This window comes from Thalassophryne amazonica, chromosome 11, assembly GCF_902500255.1.
Source record: "Thalassophryne amazonica chromosome 11, fThaAma1.1, whole genome shotgun sequence".
In the NCBI taxonomy this organism is placed as follows: Eukaryota; Metazoa; Chordata; class Actinopteri; order Batrachoidiformes; family Batrachoididae; genus Thalassophryne; species Thalassophryne amazonica.
The window spans coordinates 91,150,110-91,170,398 of record NC_047113.1 but is presented as its reverse complement, the minus strand read 5'-3'; the positions used below and the strand labels follow the sequence as shown (position 1 = coordinate 91,170,398).

The 20,289-nt window shown below is 41.1% G+C and overlaps 1 pseudogene; it reads right to left on the bottom strand.

Annotated features, from left to right (window-relative positions):
• On the bottom strand, nucleotides 1-15,450 carry LOC117521016 (annotated as a pseudogene).
• Between the last annotated feature and the right edge of the window lie 4,839 nt (nucleotides 15,451-20,289).

Below are 20,289 nucleotides of genomic sequence, written 5' to 3'. Positions count from 1 at the left end.
TGAAATAGTGTTTAGAAATGTCAAATATGATTTTATTTTTTACCATGATCAAGGGAAAGCTTTTGCACAGTGCTGCATGTCCATTTTTTTTAAAACACAATTCTGAAAATAAGAGAAAAAAATGTCAAGTTAATATGTTTGAAATTGAAACAGATTTGAAATGGGAAATGTTGTCACAATGGTCAAAATTATCTATTTTTCATTTTCCAGAGTATTTTTCCCTGGTTTGGAAAATAAAGCAGAACTAAGTCTAGCAGGGGAAGTAAAAATCTTTGGTCAACATTGACACAATACAGGGGATCTGCTTCTTGCAACTGAATCCAGGCAGGTTAGAGGAAGACTCGAAGTCTCGCGCCACCCTGTTGTTGACTCTGGTCATGATCTGCATCAACTCCAGGTTTTTACTGTGCTGCAGTAACATCTCACACAACGCCTGCATGAACCAGGATCCACTGGCAGTGTTCCTCCATGAGTAGTAACCTGACACACAAAGTACATCGATGTAACAGAGTCACTGCGCGCACACACACACACACACACACACACACACACACACACACACACACCCAGTTCACATGTGGATGTGCTTAATTAGTGGACAGGTTTATCCTAAGATCCAACTATTTCTTAATGTAAAGGGGAGGTGATGGTCTTGTGGTTAAGTGTTGGGCTTGAGACCAGAGGATCCTTGGTTCAAATCCCAGCCTGACCACAAAATCACTAAGGGCCCTTGGGCAAGGTCCTTAATACCCTAGTTGTTCCCGGTGTATAGTGAGTGCCTTGTATAGCAGCACCCTGACATTGGGGTGAATGTGAGGCATTATTGTAAAGCGCTTTGAACATCTGATGCAGATGGAAAAGCGCTATATAAATGCAGTCCATTTACCATTAAAGGCCCTGTCACACCTTGATGATTTAGCCTGCGTATGCCGGCGGTATTAAAAACTCCGGCGCCAGCGTCAGATCTTGACGATTAACCACCGTATGCTGACAGCTATTTCCACCCAGTGGTTTGGGTCAGTACTGCACGGTGTGGTGCCGGTCACAAACAGAGTAATTTAACATTATTTTATTTTTTTTATTTATATTTTTTATCTTGGTGGACCATTTTCATTGTGTACAGAATACTGATGAGTGGATTGGCTGTGGTAAACACTGCCGTGAATGAATGGAGTGCTGTGACTCTTTAAACTCTCAAACTGCTGTCGCTGTCGTCTGATCAGACCTGAATAATGAAACGACATAACGATTTATACTTTTAAAGCGCCAGTCGACTGTGATCAGGTGTGATCAGACCTGAATGAAGTGCTGTGTGATCTGTCGGTATGGTGATCACTGACAGCGACAGCGCTCTAAATGTTTAAACAACGCATTAATCAGGCATGACCACATCTGAACAATGACATCATCTGATGATCACAGCGAGGGCGCTTTAAAAGTTTAAATCATTACAGCTCTTCTGTGTGTTCAGGGCACAGCACTGGCAGCAGAAAAGAAAACACAGAGTGACTTGCTTTAAAACGCTACGTTTACAGTCACAAATTAAAGTACTTTCAAAAATCAGGAGCTTTATGTGGATTCATGTCCATCTATAATGGCGAATTGGACTGAAATTAACAGGTCAGATACTCCGTGTGTGAATGAAAACAGTCAATCTGCATGAGAACCGCAGGTTTCAGCCAATCGGTGGCCAGCATTAATGGACGTATTTAGACTTATGAATAAATTACAAGAAACGTCTGCCAACAATCACATAACTTACCTACAACTTATGTCCAGCATGTGCGGGACATATGAGTCACACGCTGGCATTTGTTGAAAATTTTCAGCATGCCCAAAATTTTTTGAGGAGCTCAACTTATTAGGACGAACATCAGCGAGCTGCAGCGTGTTTCAATGTGCTCTTAACTTATAAAAAAAAAAAAAAAAAACTTAAAAAAAAAAAAAACTTAATACGATTGGCATACGCTGGCTCTATCGTCAAGGTGTGACAGGGCCGTTAAAGTTTCTATCATTTCAACACAAAGACAATGCATGTATGAGTATGTGATCAGGTAGAAAGGTTCCCAGTGCTGAAATGTTTTTTTTTTTTTCCCCCCTTCATCCAAACTGGCTACCTGGAGCTGTGGAATATGCATACAAGAAATCCGCCTCCACAGGAATCCTCTCGGATGTTTGCTCAGGGTACTGTCCATCTCAATGCCAGCATCCAGATCGGAACCACGGCATGCCTGTGAGCATCAGCACAGTTATAAGACATACAGGCATTACTTTAAAAAAGAAACAAAAAAATGCTGGCTTAATCTGTCATTTAGCTCAAAAGTGTCTTCAAATGGTCCAGAATCCTGTGGCTACAGTCTTAACTATTAGAACAAAAATTGAACATATTACTCCAGCCCAGGTCTCCCTTCACTGGCTTCCTGTTCATGCGATGCCTACATTTAAGGTATTATTAACATATACAATATTTCATGGACGAGTGTTCCATACTTGGTTGCTTTACTTAGACCTTATGTACTAGCCCAGGGGTGGCCAAGTTCGGTCCTTGAGAGCCACCTTCCTGACACTCTTATGTTGTCTCCCTGCTCCAACACACCTGAATCCAATGAAAGACTCGTTAGCAGACTTAACAAGTCTTTCATTGGATTCAGGTGTGTTGAGCAGGGAGACAACTAAGAGTGTCAGGAAGTGGCTCTCGAGGACGAACTTGGCCACCCCTGTACTAGCCAATGCGACATGTTCTGAGGATCGAGGACTGCTGTATGTTCTGAGGGTAAAAAAAAAAAAAAGCCAGGAGCCCACAGAGCCTACACTCTCAGATATTAGAGGGCGCTTGGTAGGAGGTCCAACCACTCTACATGTGTTTTGCAGGCTTACTGATACAGAATCTTTAAGCAGTACAATGAAAGGTGAGGTTTAAGCCTTCCAGTGCAAATACAAGTGTGAGTAAACCACACTATGAAAGGTCTGGAGAAGTAAAGAAAAATAAATAATAAAATTTAACCAAGTGACAGAGGTGTGCCCAGACCACAATCAAAAAAGAAAAAAAAATTGTAAGAACGTAGTAGCAAAAAAGAGACTGCATATAATAAAATGAGAAAGGTAAGTACAAAACTGTGGATATTTCATTGGCAGTGGAGACTGCACATAAACAAATATTGCATTCATTTCAAGTGTGGCATTTGACGTGGCTATTAGGTTCCAGTGGCAATCAAAGCTCTAACAGCTGTTGGGTAGAAACTGATTTTCAATCTATTTGTTCTTGCTTTAGTGGCCCTGTACCATCTGCTTGACGGCAGTAGCTCAAACAGAGTGGCCAGGGTGGGATGAGTCCTTTAGGGTGATGTTGGCTCTCCTCAGACAGTAAGAGCCATGAAGGTCCCCCAGTGTGGGTAGGGGGCACACAGTGATCTTCTCTGCCAGGCAGTAACCCTTTGGAGCCCTTTCTTGTTTGCCACCATGCAGTTGGCAAACTACATGCAGAGGCAGGCTTAAAAAGGCATACGACCAGGTCCCCCAAGGTGTCTTGTAGGAGTATGGGGTACCGGTGTCAAAGTCTGAATGGTCCCCCCACAGATTGGTCCCCCTGCCTTCACTGCACATGCGTCATTTTAGAGCGTCAGCAATGATTCACTGATTATCGCCTTGTTTCTAATTAAAACTGCACTCCAGTCATCATCTTTCTCAGCAACAGATATCTGAAGCTTTTGTGCAACAAACATTTCCACATAAATTCAGCATTATTTCGTAATAAAAGACAGAGGACTGATCAGAGCGCCACAGCAGCACATCTGAGTCTGATAGTGCAGCAGATAACAAACAATCCTTCACTTGGTGATATAAGCATCAGATTTGGCATGAATGTCCTTCATAAATCAGTGTTTGAGAAAAAAAGTGCGGGCCACTTGAAAATCCAATATGGTGGCCAGGTAGGGGTCAATGAAGAATTACACAGGGGTCAAAATTTAAAAATGCTCCAATCATATTGAAAGCTATACCACATTATGTGTCTGATCACAAATATTCCAAAAAAGGTATAGTTGGACTATCTATGACTGAATGTTATGGAGTTATGGGGTAAAAACAGCAAAAATGGTAACAAAGGTCAATTTCGCTTTGTACAGGAGTCAAAAGTTAAACTTGCTCCAATTTTGGTAAACGTGGTGCAAATTATTGGATGAGCTAATAGGATTAATAAATGGAATAGTTTGACTGTGTTGAACGCTTGGTTTGCAAAGTACATGTCAAACAATGTCGACGTACATTGGATTCTGTGGCATGTGACACATGTTACCCTGTAATGTGACAACTGAGCATGACACATAGTGCATACTATTCCTTTTTAAAGCCGTATTAACTCAATCAAGAATTTGCATCACATTTTACAGAGATTGGAGCAACTTTAACTTTTGACCCCACTACAAACTGAAATTGACCTTTGTCACCATTCTTGCTGTTTTTACTCCATAACATTCAGTCATAGATAGTCCAAACTATACCTTTTTGGAATCTTTGTGATCAGACACATAATGTGGTATAGCTTTCAATTAGGGATGTCCTGATCCGATCACGTGATCGGAAATCGGGCCCGATCACGTGGTTTTCAGACTTGATCGAAGTCGGACGTTGCATCCCAATCAGGAATCTGATATAGATTTTATCCTCATTATTTTGATCAGCGCTATTTCAGGCTCATTATTGCAGATTAATGGTCCTTTCACGCGTCGGAAGTGTCAGAGGCGTGAGACGCGTTGCTTTTTAGAGGCGTCAGAAGCATCGCTTTAGCTCGGCTTTTGACGTGACACTTCTGACGGGAGCGCACATTGCCGCTTGTCGGCAGGCTGACGCGGTCAAAGTTCAACCCAGTCTTTTTTTTTTTAATTGAACAAAAGAAAAAACACAAGTTCAACCGGACAGAGGTGGAGGGAGTTATGCGTGCAAAGTTTCTTTCGCAGAACTGCTGTTTGTGTGTTTACGCACTCAGCGTGACCCTCGATGGAATGATAAGAGGATGATGGACACTTTCCCACCGAAACTCTTGGCTCAGTCATCCTTCCGTGCGCAGCAGGACCCGGTGCTGACCAAGTCCTCAGGACAACGATCTGTCATCTGATTAACAAAAAGAAAAAAACAAATTGTCTTGTGATCGCATTGTCTGCAAAACGGAGCGAGAGATGGTGTGTTGCACGAGCGATGTGCACACTCATCACATTTAGGAGCGCGTCTTAAAGAGCTTCCATCTTCATTCACGTTCACTGCGCTGCTCTGAACTTGTTGAACACCGATAAAGCATCAGAGGGGAACACTGAGGACTGTCAGGACGCAAATCTAAGTTGTTTTTTTTTTTCCTTTTACTTTTCAAGTTGACTTTTGAACTTTTGACGCTCTGCGCTATGACGTAGCTTCACGCTGTGCTGCCATACAAGGCACTCACTACACACCGGGAGCAATAGGGGATTAAAGGCCTTGCCCAAGGGCCCATAGTGATTTCCAGTCAGGCGGGGATTTGAACCACAGATTAATGCAGAAACCTCATGTCTGAAGAAAAATCCTTGGAAATGTTTTTTTTGTTGTTGTTGTTTAAACATTTATTTTTAGACAAATAAAATAACATGGAAATTTGTACATTTTTTAAAGTCTAGTAGATTATTACTTGATTGTTCAAGCTACCTCAAGGAGAAGTGCACTATTTAAGTGATAAATAATAAAATAACATGATTAAAATGAAATTATTATATATTTAGCATTTGTTCATTGTTCATTCAGTTTTTTAAAGTATCGGATCGGGAGTCAGTATCGGCAGATATTCAAAATCAGATGACTCAGAATCGGATCGGGGCCAAAAAAACCCGATCGGGACATCCCTACTTTCAATATGATTGGAGCATTTTTAAATTTTGGCCCCTGTGTAATTCTTCTTTGACCCCTACCTGGCCGCCATATTGGATTTCAAGTGGCCCGCACTTTTTCTCAAACACTAATTCATGAAGAACAATTCAGGCCAAACTGATGCTTGTATCACCAAGTGAACTACTCTGGCCAAAAATCAAACTTATCTGCTCCACTATGACTCTCTGAGTCTGACTCTCTACACTCGAACAGATCAAAGGGAATAATGTGACTATTAACCATCAGATAACAAAGTAAAACCTGTTAAATCATTCTAAAGTCAGTTTTAAGCAGAAAGGAGATAATTTGTTAATCACTTGCTGATGCGCCGAAATGACGCATGTGCAGTGAAGGCAGGGGGACCGTTCAGACCGGGACTGCTATACTATTAAAGTAGGAGGTGTGTCCACATATTCTCAGCATCAGATATGACCTGTTCCCGGTGGGTGTTGACTCCACAAGGATGCCCCTTGTCACCAATCCTGTTTGTGATTTTTGTGGACAGGATTTCAAGCAGCAGTCATTGGTCAGAGGGTGTCCAGTTTCCTGATCTCAGAATTACACGTCTGGTTTGCAGATGAAGTGGTACTGTTGATTTCAGACAGTGACCTTGGACATGCAGCGGGCAGGTCTGAGGCAGAGTGTGAAGTGACGGGGATGAGAACCAGCACCTCCAAATCTGAGACCATGGTCCTCCATTGGAAAAGGGAGGACTGTCCTCTCTGTGTCGGGAGAGTTACTGCCCAAAGTGGAGGACTTCAAGTATCTCAGGTTTTGTTCATGAGTGTGAGTAAAATGGAACTTGAGGACTGTCAGAGGATTGGGGCTGAATGTTAACTTTTTATGGTTGAGGCCATCCAACTGTGCTGGGTCTGCTAATTTGGATATTGCGCTTGCGACACGTGTGGGCAACTATTTTGGTGCTAATGAATATAAATAAGTGAATTAAATTGAATCAAAGTAGTAATATTATACAGTCATTAATTCTCTTTAGGGAACTTGCACCAAGTGCCCACGCCACAAACACGGCTGATTTTTAACCAACCTGTATGAAGAAGAGCTTTGGTTTCCCCACCATTGTCATACAGCGGAAAACCTTTGAAGTACTACTCGTCAGGGTTTTCGAACTTCTCACAGCCGTCTATGCCGTAGATCACCCCCTCGTCTCCGTGGCTTAACAGCACACACACAAACGACGCGCGGTTACTGTGGTCCTCCTGGGAAACTACACACACAAGGACACATACAGGACAGATTGTTGGCATGCGCGGGCACACACACACGTATACTTCATCTTGTGGTTTTTAGTAAGAACACAAGCAGACAACACTGATTCTAAGTAAGTTTAAATCCATGTAAGTAAGTCATCCACTCTATTGTCAATACTGCTTTGTTTCTATAACAGTACAACGGGGCACATGCCGAGAGCCAGTATGAAACAAGAGTCATTAGGAGATGACGTATCCCCCATCCCCCACAAATCAGGAATACAAAGTGTCGGGGGGATGTCACCAAGTATGCCCTAATGATAAATACAAATGAAATTGGTCAACTAGTTATTGAGATATTGTGCTAACAAGCAAAAACCTGAGTCAGTGAGATCACAGCCTGGGAGTCTACCAAGGTGTGAACCTGGGTCAGCATGAAAACAGCTCCAGACCATCTCCTTGAGATATCACCTGTGAAGGCTGTGTCATTCTGTGATGAATTGAGCAAATGGATTATTTACGCATTAGTTTGTCTGATGGCAAAATTGTGTAATCTATAGGCCTCCTGTGGATTTGGGGCTCTGATGGACAGGTGATGTCACATTTCCACGGGGAACACAGAGCGCTACATTCCAAAGAAAGATTTTGCTGGTTTCAACACATATGCGTGCTGGGGAGGGGGCAGATTTGAGCGGGATTCAGCAATGTCTGAACACAAATGTGGATAAGATCTGGTTCTACTTGGGGTTCATGACTTCCTCATTATGTTTAGTGCGCTGACAGCGTCTTCTCACTGTGCCGGCAGTCAGTGTGGCTGCAGCAGTAAGGACCTCAAACAACTCTGCAGCGCCTCTCGCCAAGAGAATCAGTTCCTCATACGTTTCCTTCATCCGTCATTATGACAGGCGCTTAACTGCTAAACGGAATCCAAGATGAAGCAATGCAATAGCAGGAAATATGGCCTTGAATGTTTTCTTGCATGCACTGAAGGCAAAGGCCTCCTGTGCACAAACGCTGCCATCTGTGACTCAACAAAGTTTAGTGCTGCTACAAACTGTGACTACACACGCAACTACATTAGCAATATAGTTATTATATATAACGATGTATACATTTGGAAAAAAACATTCTTAGGGCTTTGGTCTGGGTGGGGCAGTTCCACTGAATGCCCCACCACCCCCCCCCCCCCCCCCCCCCGTTCTGGAGAAGTGCGTCCTGTGCTGGAGAAACTGCATGAACAGAACAATTAAAGTCCTAAAAACTTTAGGTGCCTTGACACTTGCACACAATCTACCGTGCAGGAGCGTAAACTTGTTGCAAACCGTTGTGAACTATGAGTGGCTTCGTGCAAGTTCACAAAGAAAATTTTGAAATGTTCAAAATCTGTCACGCATTCATTATGTGAACTTCACTTGAACATTGTGCAAACACTTCAAAAACACTGAGTCCCAGTGCAATTCACTGCATTAGCGCACCACAGAGCACAGCTCATCTGACATTATAATGAGATGTTAAATCTATCAAAATACTTTTACAGTTACTCATAAGAAGGAATGAACATGCAACTGTTTTACCAAGACATTACAAAATAAATGTTACAAATAAATACCTTTTAGACTATTCTAAATGCGTTCTCCAGAGAGAGAGAGAGAGAGAGAGAGAGAGAGAGAGGGAGGAAAAAAGGCTGCTGCTGAAACGCTCTTCTGTGATCGTGGAAGCGATTAAGGTGTTTTCAACTGCCAAACTCAGAGAAAATGATTAATCCGCTACGAAATAATCATTTTATATATACAGCGGCCAGCGGCACAAAGTGCGGCATCCAGCTGGGAACACAGTAGGTACATTGTCATAACAAATTGCCCGGAAGTGCAGAGCCAAACTGCCTACAAGTGTCAAGGCACCTTTTGACAGAAATTAGAAAAGTGACATGTTTTCATGATTAAGAATTATTCAGAAGGTGACAACCAAAACTGAATCAAGTACTCCATCTGCCTGGTGCACCACAGAACATGGCAACAAGCGGCTGGACATGGCTTACTGCTCTATGGGGAACAAGGGGGACACTCTACTTGCTTCGTGCCAGCGGCAGTGGACACTTCCGTGGTGTGACTGAAACATCCTCACCAGTGGACTCAGGACAAGTGGAAGGACAACTTTGAGGTGAAATGTGTTTTCATGAAGATATGCCCAACATCCAGCTGTGACACATCTGGCTGGAGAACAATGACATCAAGTCACTGAACAATTTGACACAACCATTCGTATTAATTTTGTCACCTGTTTTATAATTTAGTCTTAAGGCCCTTTAGTCTTGTGTCAAATGTCCTTTTTAGTTTTAGTCATTCACATAGCATTTTTATTTAGTCAAGTTTAGTTGACTAAAAGTCTGGATATTTTAGTCAAGTTTTAGTGAAAAGAGGACTGATATTTTTAGTCTTTTTTCAGTAGCGACATTCTTTCATGACATAACAAAAAACTAATTATTTATGATTACCAATTCAGCATTTCATACATCTGAAATAATGAATGTTTTCATTGCCTGACAAAATAGTTTTGAAGGTTTATGGTGTTTTTTTTTCCTCATTTTTTAAATCTGCAAGGCTTCCTGTCAGATACAATTAGTCAGTTTTATTGTTAGTCTCATGATATTTAAAATAGGACCAGATATCAAGTCTCTTCTTTCACAAGATGTTCGCTCCTTGTAGTTTTGTATTACAGCCACATGGTGGCAGCAGTAGTATAGGAAATAAAGCTGTCTTCCTTGGTGGTTGGAAACATTTTGAAGTACTTGTTGACAAAAATGATTATGAAAACTAATTTTGAGTTTTTATTTCATGCAAAACATTTTCGTCTCGTCTTTTTTCGTCAACAACAACAGTGTTGTAAAACACTGATGTCATCGGCTCAGTCATGAAAAAAAATGGTTGTTGATGAGCATATCCCTTACCAAAAAGTAGTATATGCAAATATACTTCTAGTTTACTTTTTATATACTTATAAGTACTATTTTTTGGTAAGGGATGTCATCTAGTCTTGTCTGACAAAATTAACTCCACCCCAATCTTTGATGACAGCACATTATGAGAAATGTCACGAAGAAGAGTTCGCACTAAGGAGGGAGTGAAATCGAACTAAACAGTAACTTTCAAGCAAGCTGTCAGCTAGAACTCCAACACTAATGATGTAGGACCTGAAATAATGTGCCGCACCACAACGAGGAAACACTTTCACAATCATTTCATCAAGATGTGTCTCTAAACACATGAACTCATCTGGATCCCCATATCTCACAGAAGTAGCCCACTTTAAAAATATATAATTTAAAAATATATTTTTAAAGTACTTATAGTCCTGGTCTGCCTCTTTAATGCCCTTAACCCTCTCAGGCTCAAATAAATTTTTAGTAATAGGAAACATCAGATACTTAGCTGTTGCAAATCTGCAGCACCTGCCTTGAGAAGGTTAATGCTCTGTGTGAACAGCTAACTGACAAATCAGTTTTTTTAAATGCCTCAGGTATTTTGGATATTAGTGAGCTTCATTAGGACCTAAAGACCTTTAAAGATGATGTAGTACAAATGAACCCTGAGCTTGAAAAATGTTGAGAGAAAGAACTGTGTCTGATTCTGGCTGCGCACTTTGTAGTTTTGCCTTGACCTGACTAATTGATTGCTTTAAGTGTATAAATATTCATAAAAATGCATATTTATACTTTTAACAGGGTAATATGTTTTGTCTTTGCAACAGGTTCATTCGCTTTTAAGATCAGCTTTACATCTGGAATAATTTCAGACTGCATTATAACCATATGTTCCAACACTTTGAGCTTCAATGTGTCAAACTGAAAAAACATAAATGATTGCTACTGCAGGTTTTTTTTACTGTGTACATCATCAGACTGACAGGACTCCGTGTTTAGCGGTAGCACTGAGTGAGCATGAAGACATTTGCAGCATTGTTTACCACTGAATAGCTGGTCCTTCATCTGCTTCACGGTCAGGTCATTGAAGACTTTGATGTTGTAACCCAACCTGGAGAAGGTTTTCACAGCAGCTGCACAATCAACATCTGTTCCATTCCGGGTCTTCATGCCTGAAGAACCACAGAGAAATGTGGAAATGCAGCAAGCAGTTATTACCAAAATTCGGCCATTAAATTCAAAATGTGATCCAATATCAACTAATCGATGTAGCTTCATGCAGCCAATTACTCTACTGCATGTGGGTGAGAGAAGGACATTTACATGGCTGCTGGTTAGCTTAAGGCCTCACACGGCACTTAACGAAGGGTAACAAAGCTCAAATGAAACAAGAAATCTGGACTTTCGCTGACTTTCACTGGCATTGTTTAATCTTCACGCAGCTTCGTTCCTGCAGCTGGTGCTTCATCAGGACTTTTAAACTGTTGAAAAATTTGAACAAATGCCGCCAAAAACCTCAATTCTTCCGTATTTCGTTTTGCTGTTTTTTTTTTTTTTTTATCTGCTTAGTTTTTGTAATGTTAGCATTTAGTTCGACTTCGTTCGACCAGCTGAATGTTTTCATACAGTGTAGAAGCCGGTTTGTGAGCGCTGCTGCTACTGCGTTCATGTAACGGAGGAAACTACAGGGCAAACTCAGCCTGTTTGCTTGGATTCTTTTATTTTTTTATCTGGGTGGGGGATCAGCTTCACTAGGCTCAGGCACCTTATATAGGCCAGAATTCATTTTTTGTGTGGATACAATGAATTATTTTACCAAAAATAAAATGAAAACCATGCTCCTGCCACAAGCAACTGCTGAATTTGAAACAACAAAAAAGTTGTGTAATTTCCGACAGTACTTGAACACAGCCACAGCAGCAGTGGCAGCCATCGTCTCCTGTGTGTGCTTATTATGTTTTATTAAATATAACAATATGAGTGTAGGAATGACAATCCAGCCCTTCTGTACATGTGGCAACGGGTAGATGATTCAGAAGATGATATAAAGAGCTGTTCTGGAAGGCAGAATTCACATTGTGGATCAGCTGCAGCTGGTGGAAATAACCGCACATGGGAAGTCAATGCGTGGTGTTCATACAGACTGATCAGTTTACTGCTCTGATATATTCAGTCATCTTTACACTTATATTTATTCCCCCCTTTGACAGTTTTCTGTTATAGAATCTATATATGGCTTAGTAACGTAATACAGTGATAGAGCAGCCACCACGGCACACCAGCGTTTTTTTTTTTTTTTTTTAATTGGAGCAAGACAGAGTGCACAGCGTGCCATCAGTCTGAACCAGACAGTGAGGATTCTGATGATGAAGGAGATGATCCCTCTTTTGTTCTGGACGAGGAAGGAGAGCAGGTGGATCCACCAACGTGCGCACAGATGAGATGAGATATACTTTATTGATCTCACAGTGGAGAAATTATGTTTACACTCCAGTTACCTCAATTGAGGCAAGTGGGTGAAGGTCACGCAGCAACCCTGAGATGCGGATCACGTGCTTCTGTTTGCACCTGGAATGCAGAGCATGACGCAGACACACGCTGCTCCAGCAGCGGCTCCAGGGTCATTTAGTTTAAAGGGTGGATTTCAACATTAGCTTCGGTTTCGTTTTGTTCCTCTTTCGTTCCTTTTGCGCTCTTGATTCGCAGGGTATTCGGTGATGGGAAAAGTCAAAAGTTCATTCAACTTACATTTTGGTGTTCCATTACTGCTAAAGTCCAACACAAACTTTAAATAGGAGTCCAAATTCTGACATGCAGATTCTTCATGTCTGCAGATGGCTTATGGAGTGGATTTTTTTTTTTGTGTGTGTGCATGTTAGAAGAAATCGTCGTCCATCAGGAACACAAACGCCACCATGTTTGTTTAAAGCCCACTTGGTGAGCATGCGTGCACACTCACACAAGTGGGACAATGATTATGCACACGTGTACTTCCAAAAAGACTGTACTTCCTCAGTGCAGTTTAAAAAAATAAAAAAATAAAAAAATTCACATCAGAAATTAGTCCAGCTTTTCATTCTAACTTCCTCCTAACAGCTCTTCATGCATCCAGACGGCTTACAGTGCAGTGGATTTGTTTTGTGTGTGGAGTATGTGTGTGTGCAGAATGCAATGGTACCAAATGTATGGAGCCAAATTTGCACACTAAATGAAACCAAATTGCACTTTAAATGCAATGCAACACAAATGGGACAAATAATCCATGTCACGTGACATACAAAGCACCAATCAAATGACAAGGCACCACTCGGCCAATTATATATATATATATATATATATATCATATTTCCGTGACTAAACGCCTGACCTTGGATAGGGACCTGCCTCAGTCAAAACGTCATCTGAAAAAAATCAACACCTGCCTTGAATAAGTGCTGGGCATTATGTGCATGAAAAAGATATTTAGTCGAGTAACTCCAGTCCGTTGCGGAGTGGTTGTTTAAAGTCCGAAAGCCTGATTTATGTTTCTACAACTCTGTAAATCCATGCAATGACACTGATGTGCGCGTGACCCTTTTATACTTTCTAAGTTTTCTGTCATGTTGGTGGGTGTCTTAACGCAATTTTCCACAGGAACAGTAGCTTTTTCTGGATCAATTTGTCCCTCAACGAGCTCCACTTCTGAATACAATTACGTTTACATTTTACAGTTACGATGCGTGCGATTGCCCTCCATGAATTGCAGGTCATTTGAGTGTCTTTGCAGTTTTTATACTCTGTGTTGTGAAGTTGGGCATATTTGCGGACTTTTCTGCCAAACGTATCTGATCTATGATTGAAATGTAACAAGTGTGTGGAGTGCAAAACTTTTAAAATATGAGAGGAAGGAGTGAAAGTGAAATAGTGACCAATCACAGTCCTTGCGGTCTCCGCCATTTCCACCATGCTACAGAGAGGGTTCGCAGCCACGCAGAGGGCTCTGATCTAAAGCAGTTTGGTTTGACACATCCAGGGATCTGTGTGAAGCTTAACACCATATTACAGTGCAGCCAACAAGCAGGATTTTGTTAATGATCACCAGACTTGAATGAAGGCCTGCCTCATTTAGGTGTTGGCTCTGAGCACGGTTTGAAAAAATAAATTTGGCAAATGTCAGCGCTGAACTACATTTTTTTTTTCTCTGTTGCAACTGGGCACGCCCAGACTGCTCTGTCCAGTATATGCAAGGGTTTTTTTTTAACGGAAATGCATTGCAATGGGACAGGACGTTTTGTCCAATGTGAGTAAAAATCCATTACACAAATCTGATATATGGTGTTTATTACATGGAAAACCATATAAAAGCATTCGGACGTTGCTTTTCTCCAGTGAGTGAGAGTATCCAGTTTATATGATGATGGTTTAGGTGAGTTTTACTGTACAATATATTAACTGAACATTTTTTTTTTTTTGAAATATTTGAAGTGCTTTGTATCTCTGTCAGGCGTGGGGGGGGGAATGCAGGCCTGCCCTCCCCTAGAAAATTTTGGTTTGATTTTGTGTCTTTTTCAGTTCAAAGTAGGAACAAATCTGTTTGTTTTTTTTCAGGTGACAGTATTTGCAGAACCGATCTTTCATCAGTTTTTCTACATTTCTTTGCTTTATTCTTCATAAAAAACTCATCTCTTTCACTTTAAACATCCCTCACAATATTATCCTGCAACACTGAAAACACTCTGACTTAAACTGAAGATTTCTTGGCGTTTGTGGTCAAATCTGAATATTTTTAAAGAAATCTGTACGAGCCACCCAGCCATCTACTGTGAGCTCCTTGAAAACAGAGGCAACGGGTCTCCATCCTCCTGTTCATTGGTGGTAAAATGAATAAATGAATCAGATCCTTGTTACAAGATTTTGTGGTCGATCCAGAAAAAGGAACGGAACATTAAATTTTAAATTTGACACATTTACAATGATCCTTTTCCTGCAAGATACAAACAAAAACAAACAGTTTATATACTGTGAACATTACGAACATTCTATGACAAGGGGAGTAGAGTTAGAAAAATGCACATTTTTAACTCCATAAGATCGGGTATTTTACGAGTGAGTCAAAGGTTAGTTGCACACCGACACAAAATAAAAGGGGAAAAGGTGTTTTCCAGTGCAGGACTCAGATGTTTTGCCGCACCCTGGGCATGTCAGTACAGCTGATGTTACAGAGGTTTTCTGCAGGTGGAAACAACACGTTGAATGTGGAAACATACCTGTACTTTTGTGGAAGTTCTTGTTGTTGATAATCAGACAGGTTCCCAGACTGGGGTAGTCTATGTTGTAGCGATAAGGATCACCGGCTGCCATTTTATAACCAGGGACAGAGTCCATTTCCTCAGAAAGCTTGCTGTGGCCCTCTGGGCCTGCAGGCTGCCTGAAAGTGTGCAGACATGAACAGACTTTGAGCAGCTTTTAAACCTGAAGAACTTGTTAGTGCTGGAACAGCGGTGAAGCAGTTAGCATGGCAGCTGTTACATGAGATTTCTTCAACATAAAGCAGTGAAGCACCGAATCCTGTGGGTGGTCAAACACTACACATGTGAGGTCAAAATGTTACCACAACAGTCAGGAGTGTCAATAAAACATTAAGTAAGTAAGTAGTCCTTTCAGCTGCTTCTTTGTTTATTTTTCCACTCAGCAGCAAATCTGAGGCGGATCTGCATGTTGGCACAAGTTTTATGCTGGATGCCCTTCCTGATGCAACTCCACATTACAAGAAGAAATGTGGCAGAGGTGTACTAGGGGAGCTGCAACCACTACCTTTGCACCCCCCCCCCCCCCCGGACTAAACCAAACCAACTTTTTTAGGTTCCTCAGATGACCCCAAAACACAATCAGGATGTTCCCAAAAAATAAAAACTGGCTTCAAGCCAGTTATCCAAGATGCCATCCAAGATGGCCGCCAAAATAGGGTTTTTCACTAAAACACCTTTAAACAACATATAAACAACTTAAATATCACAGAGATTCAATGATAAGGGTCTACTGGTGGTCATTTTGGACGCCATTTGAATCTTAAACCCATGAATTAATTTAGTTTAGGCACAAATGAGTTTGCTGTGACCTACAATGGTCTTCCTATTGAATCTCTGTGATATTACCATATTTTCCGGACTATAAGTCGCACCGGAGTATAAGTCGCACCAGCCACTTTATCCATTATAAAGAAAATAAACCATAAATAAGTCGCACCGGAGTATAAGTCGCACCAGCCACTTTATCCATTATAAAGAAAAATAAACCATAAATAAGTTGTACTGGACTATAAGTCCCATGGACATACAGGTATGTTAACATGAAAAGTTCAGATGATAATATTGTGACAGCAAGGGGAAGAAACTGCGCCACCTTGAGTTGAGAAGATTTATTTGACAGAATACTACATGAATGTGGTTCTGCAACAGATGTCATTACTCACAACAATCATGTCACTCAGGGTGCCGAAAATGTGAAACGTGAAAACGTGCAACATGCCAAGAGAGTAACAGGAACATCACAATACCGTAACATAAATAACACGCGAACAAGTTCACTTAACCCTCAGTTTCACTGCGAATCATTGAAACCATTGAATTCTTCATCCTCTGTGTCGCTTTGAAACAACTGCGCCAACTCCAGAGGAAGACAAAGCGCTGCGTCCTCTTCTGTGTCACTTTCCTCAGATTCCTCAGTTCCAGTTAGTCCAGCCTTTCTGAATCCCGACACGATGGTTTTGGTCGTCACTGAAGCCCATGCTTTGTCGATCCATCCGATGACTTCCTGGAAATTTGCGGCGCGCATTCTCCCGGTTGCTGTGAAACTGTGCTTCCCATCCGTCATCCACTGCTCCCACAGGTTACGTAAAACTGCCTTAAAGCTCCGGTTTACGGAGATGTCAAGTGGCTGAAGTATTTTGGTTAAGCCTCCAGGGATGATGGCAGGTATGGAGTTGAAAACTTTTAATTTAGCTTTGATCTGAGGCGTTATGTGCGCTCGCATGCTGTCCATCACAAGCAGGGCTTTGCGTGCTCTAAAGAAACCATCCGGACGCTTAGTGTAGCACTTTGTAAGCCATAGATTCATCATTTCTTCATCCATCCACCCTTTCTCATTCACGGCAATGGCAACTGTAAGGGATTGGATTTTTGGCATGGTTTTTCTTTTAAAAATGACCATTGGTGGTAATTTTGATCCATCTCCACAACATGCCAGCACCACTGTGAAGTGTGATTTCTCATGACCTGTTGTGACTATATTCACACTCTTTTGCCCTTTCTCTGCAACACTTCGGCCCATGGGAATGTCAAAAGTGAGGGGGACCTCATCCATGTTTATAATGTGATCCGGTGTCACATTGTGCTCAGTTACATGTTTTTCAATGAACTCGCGGAAACTGTCAACCTTGGCTTGGAAGTCTGCTGGCAGTTTTTGGCAAACCGTTGTCCTTGCTCTGATAGAGAGGTGGTTGCGTTGCATAAAACGGTAACACCAAGAAGGTCCTCCCACAAAGTCATTAATATTCATCTCCTGAGCAATGACCCTGGCATGGAGACGTAACTGCACTGTTGACAACCCTCTCCCGGCCGCACGTTGTTCGAGCACCCATGTGTGGACTCGTTCCTCTAGCTGTGGCCATCTAGCTTTTAGCCCGCGATTAGCTTTTTTTGTTTTTTTCATGGTGGCTAGCGTAACCTCCGCTTTCCTCCAGTCCCTCACAAGTTTCTCACTCACTCCAAACTCTCTCTCTGCTGCTCGATTACCGTTTTCGGATGCATATTTCACCACTCGCAACTTGTAATCTGCAGAGTATGCTTTTCTTTTTGGTGGCATTTTTTTCTGGCCTTCTCCGTTGTCTTGTTAATTTATCAGTAATGTTGAAATTTTTATTTTTCTATGGTAGTCAGAAGTCGCAGGAACAGTCACACAAGCCTTGAGCGCCCTCTCGTGAGCTGCATTTTACCTACGGATATGTTTGTATTTTGCGGACCACATTGCGAGCCGAACCATGATTGGTTATCGTGACCGGCGTGACCTATAGGATGGCTGCTATACTACAGTGCCCATGATGCATTGCATTTCCGTTTCCGGTGGCCATTTTAAAACAGAGCGACTCTGTCACGTAAAATTGTTTTATTACAGTAAATTAAATGAGAATCTACCGGTATATTTTTCATTTATAAGTCGCACTGGAGTATAGGTTGCACCCCCTGCCAAAACATGTAAAAAGTGCGACTTATAGTCCGGAAAGTTGTTTATATGTTGTTTAAAATTGTCTTGAGGCCAGTTTTATTGTTGGTAACATCGTGATTGTGTTTTGGGGTCATCTGAGGAACCTAAAATAGTTGGTTTGGTTTAGTCCTGGGGGGGGGGGGGGGGGTGTGCAAAGGTAGTGGTTGTAGCTCCCCTAGTAGTGGGGTTTGAACTGGGAAACTTCCACATTGAAACCAAGCAGACTAACCGCTTGGTCACCATCAATGAAACAGCCACAAATAAATAAATGACACCAGCAACTTATTAAAGTTATGCAGGTTTTGTTGCATTTGTACTGAAAACATACAGAACCATGACGTATGTGTGTGTCATTATACCACTACTGTGTACATGCTTTCTGCTACACAATTTAACACACCAGTGTAAGTTCTTAAAAATGACACAAACCTATTTCACAGTCAAAAATAAAGACATTATTTTAAACTTATTTCAAAGCATTTCATGATCTACAGCTGAGGTTTATGTTTTATATCAGAACAATTATAAGTACAGTCACAGCTGTCATGTCATACGGCAAAACCAGTTTTTACCTCTTACAACAAAGACATTACAGGATAAAAGAGACGTGCGTGCAGCCCTGTGAAATATCACTTAAATGTCTAACGAGTTTCACTTTTCTCACCTCTCAATAATTACATCTGTTTAAGTTGACAAATCAAGTATTTCCTCTTCCGAACAATCAAAAATAAACACCTGAGACGACACTGAAAAGCTTAACTTCCAAGATCTGATGAGCTCAGGCGTGCACACAGCAGTCCCCCCCACCTTAAATTCACTTCATAAATCATGACACTTTAGGGGGCAAGAGAACAGACACAAAAAAAATTCCAAGTCATTGGATATTTCCTGGAGTTCATTTAAATAAATCAGTCATAAAAACAACTTATGGTAATTTTGTTTAAAGCAGGTTCACTTCAAAAACAGTGATAGTAAAACATGTTTATATATATATATATATATATATATATATATATACACCATACACACACACCACACACACACACACACACACACACACACACACACACACACACACACACTAGTGAGGGAAGCCTTCAAACAACCCATACAAATTCAGAATAACTATAAACTTCAAGTGGATGTGAGTGGAGAAACTGGGCATTTGTCTGTTGCTTCAGAAGTTACAGCGGCATCAAGGTAAAGTGACACAAAGAAGCTGATGAACCCTGAGATGGGAAACTGACAGTTCTTGGTTCCAGAATAGTTTATCTGAGCTCGTTCACTCATCTGAATCTGTTTAAGCTGAGTAAAGGGACATTATCATCATGGTGATTTTGACCCTGTAGGACTCTATGATTTCACTTCTGTCTGACTTTATTATAAAGTCATTCATACCAATCAACAGTGGTGGGCACAGATAACCAAAAAATTAACTTCGATAACAGATAATCAGATAACTGAAAAGTTATCTTTGATAAAGATACACCGATAAACCACCCAAAAATGTTTCGGAAGTTACAGATAATTTATAACCGATAAATTCCAGTATTGTCTCTGGTACAATTGCAATTACTAAGAAGCTTAAAGTGACTTAACACGATCGCTTTTGAAAGCAAATCAAAACGACAAAAGACCCAAAGAATGAGCCAGTATTTCCATGTTTGACCATGCTGCCCCTTGTAGGAAGCTGCACAGAAGAATCCTGAGAGCACCCACAAAATCAGCTCTCTACTAATCATAATGCTCCGGTCAGGTGGCGGTCTTGAAAAATAAAGTCATACTAACTTACGGTTTTGTGAAAATACTGACAGAATAACTCCATTAATGTCAATTCTGTCATTTGTACAAAGTTAAAATATAACATATATCTTTTAATGTTGAATAATGCACAAATTCTGAGGTTTTGTAAGAACACACCGCAAAGCATTCTGGTAAAAGTGCCTCTGCTAAACACTGATTGGTTCAGTCATCATTATGTAAACAAACATGTTAATGTGACGTGTGTTGGTTTAAAGATAAATGTGCTTT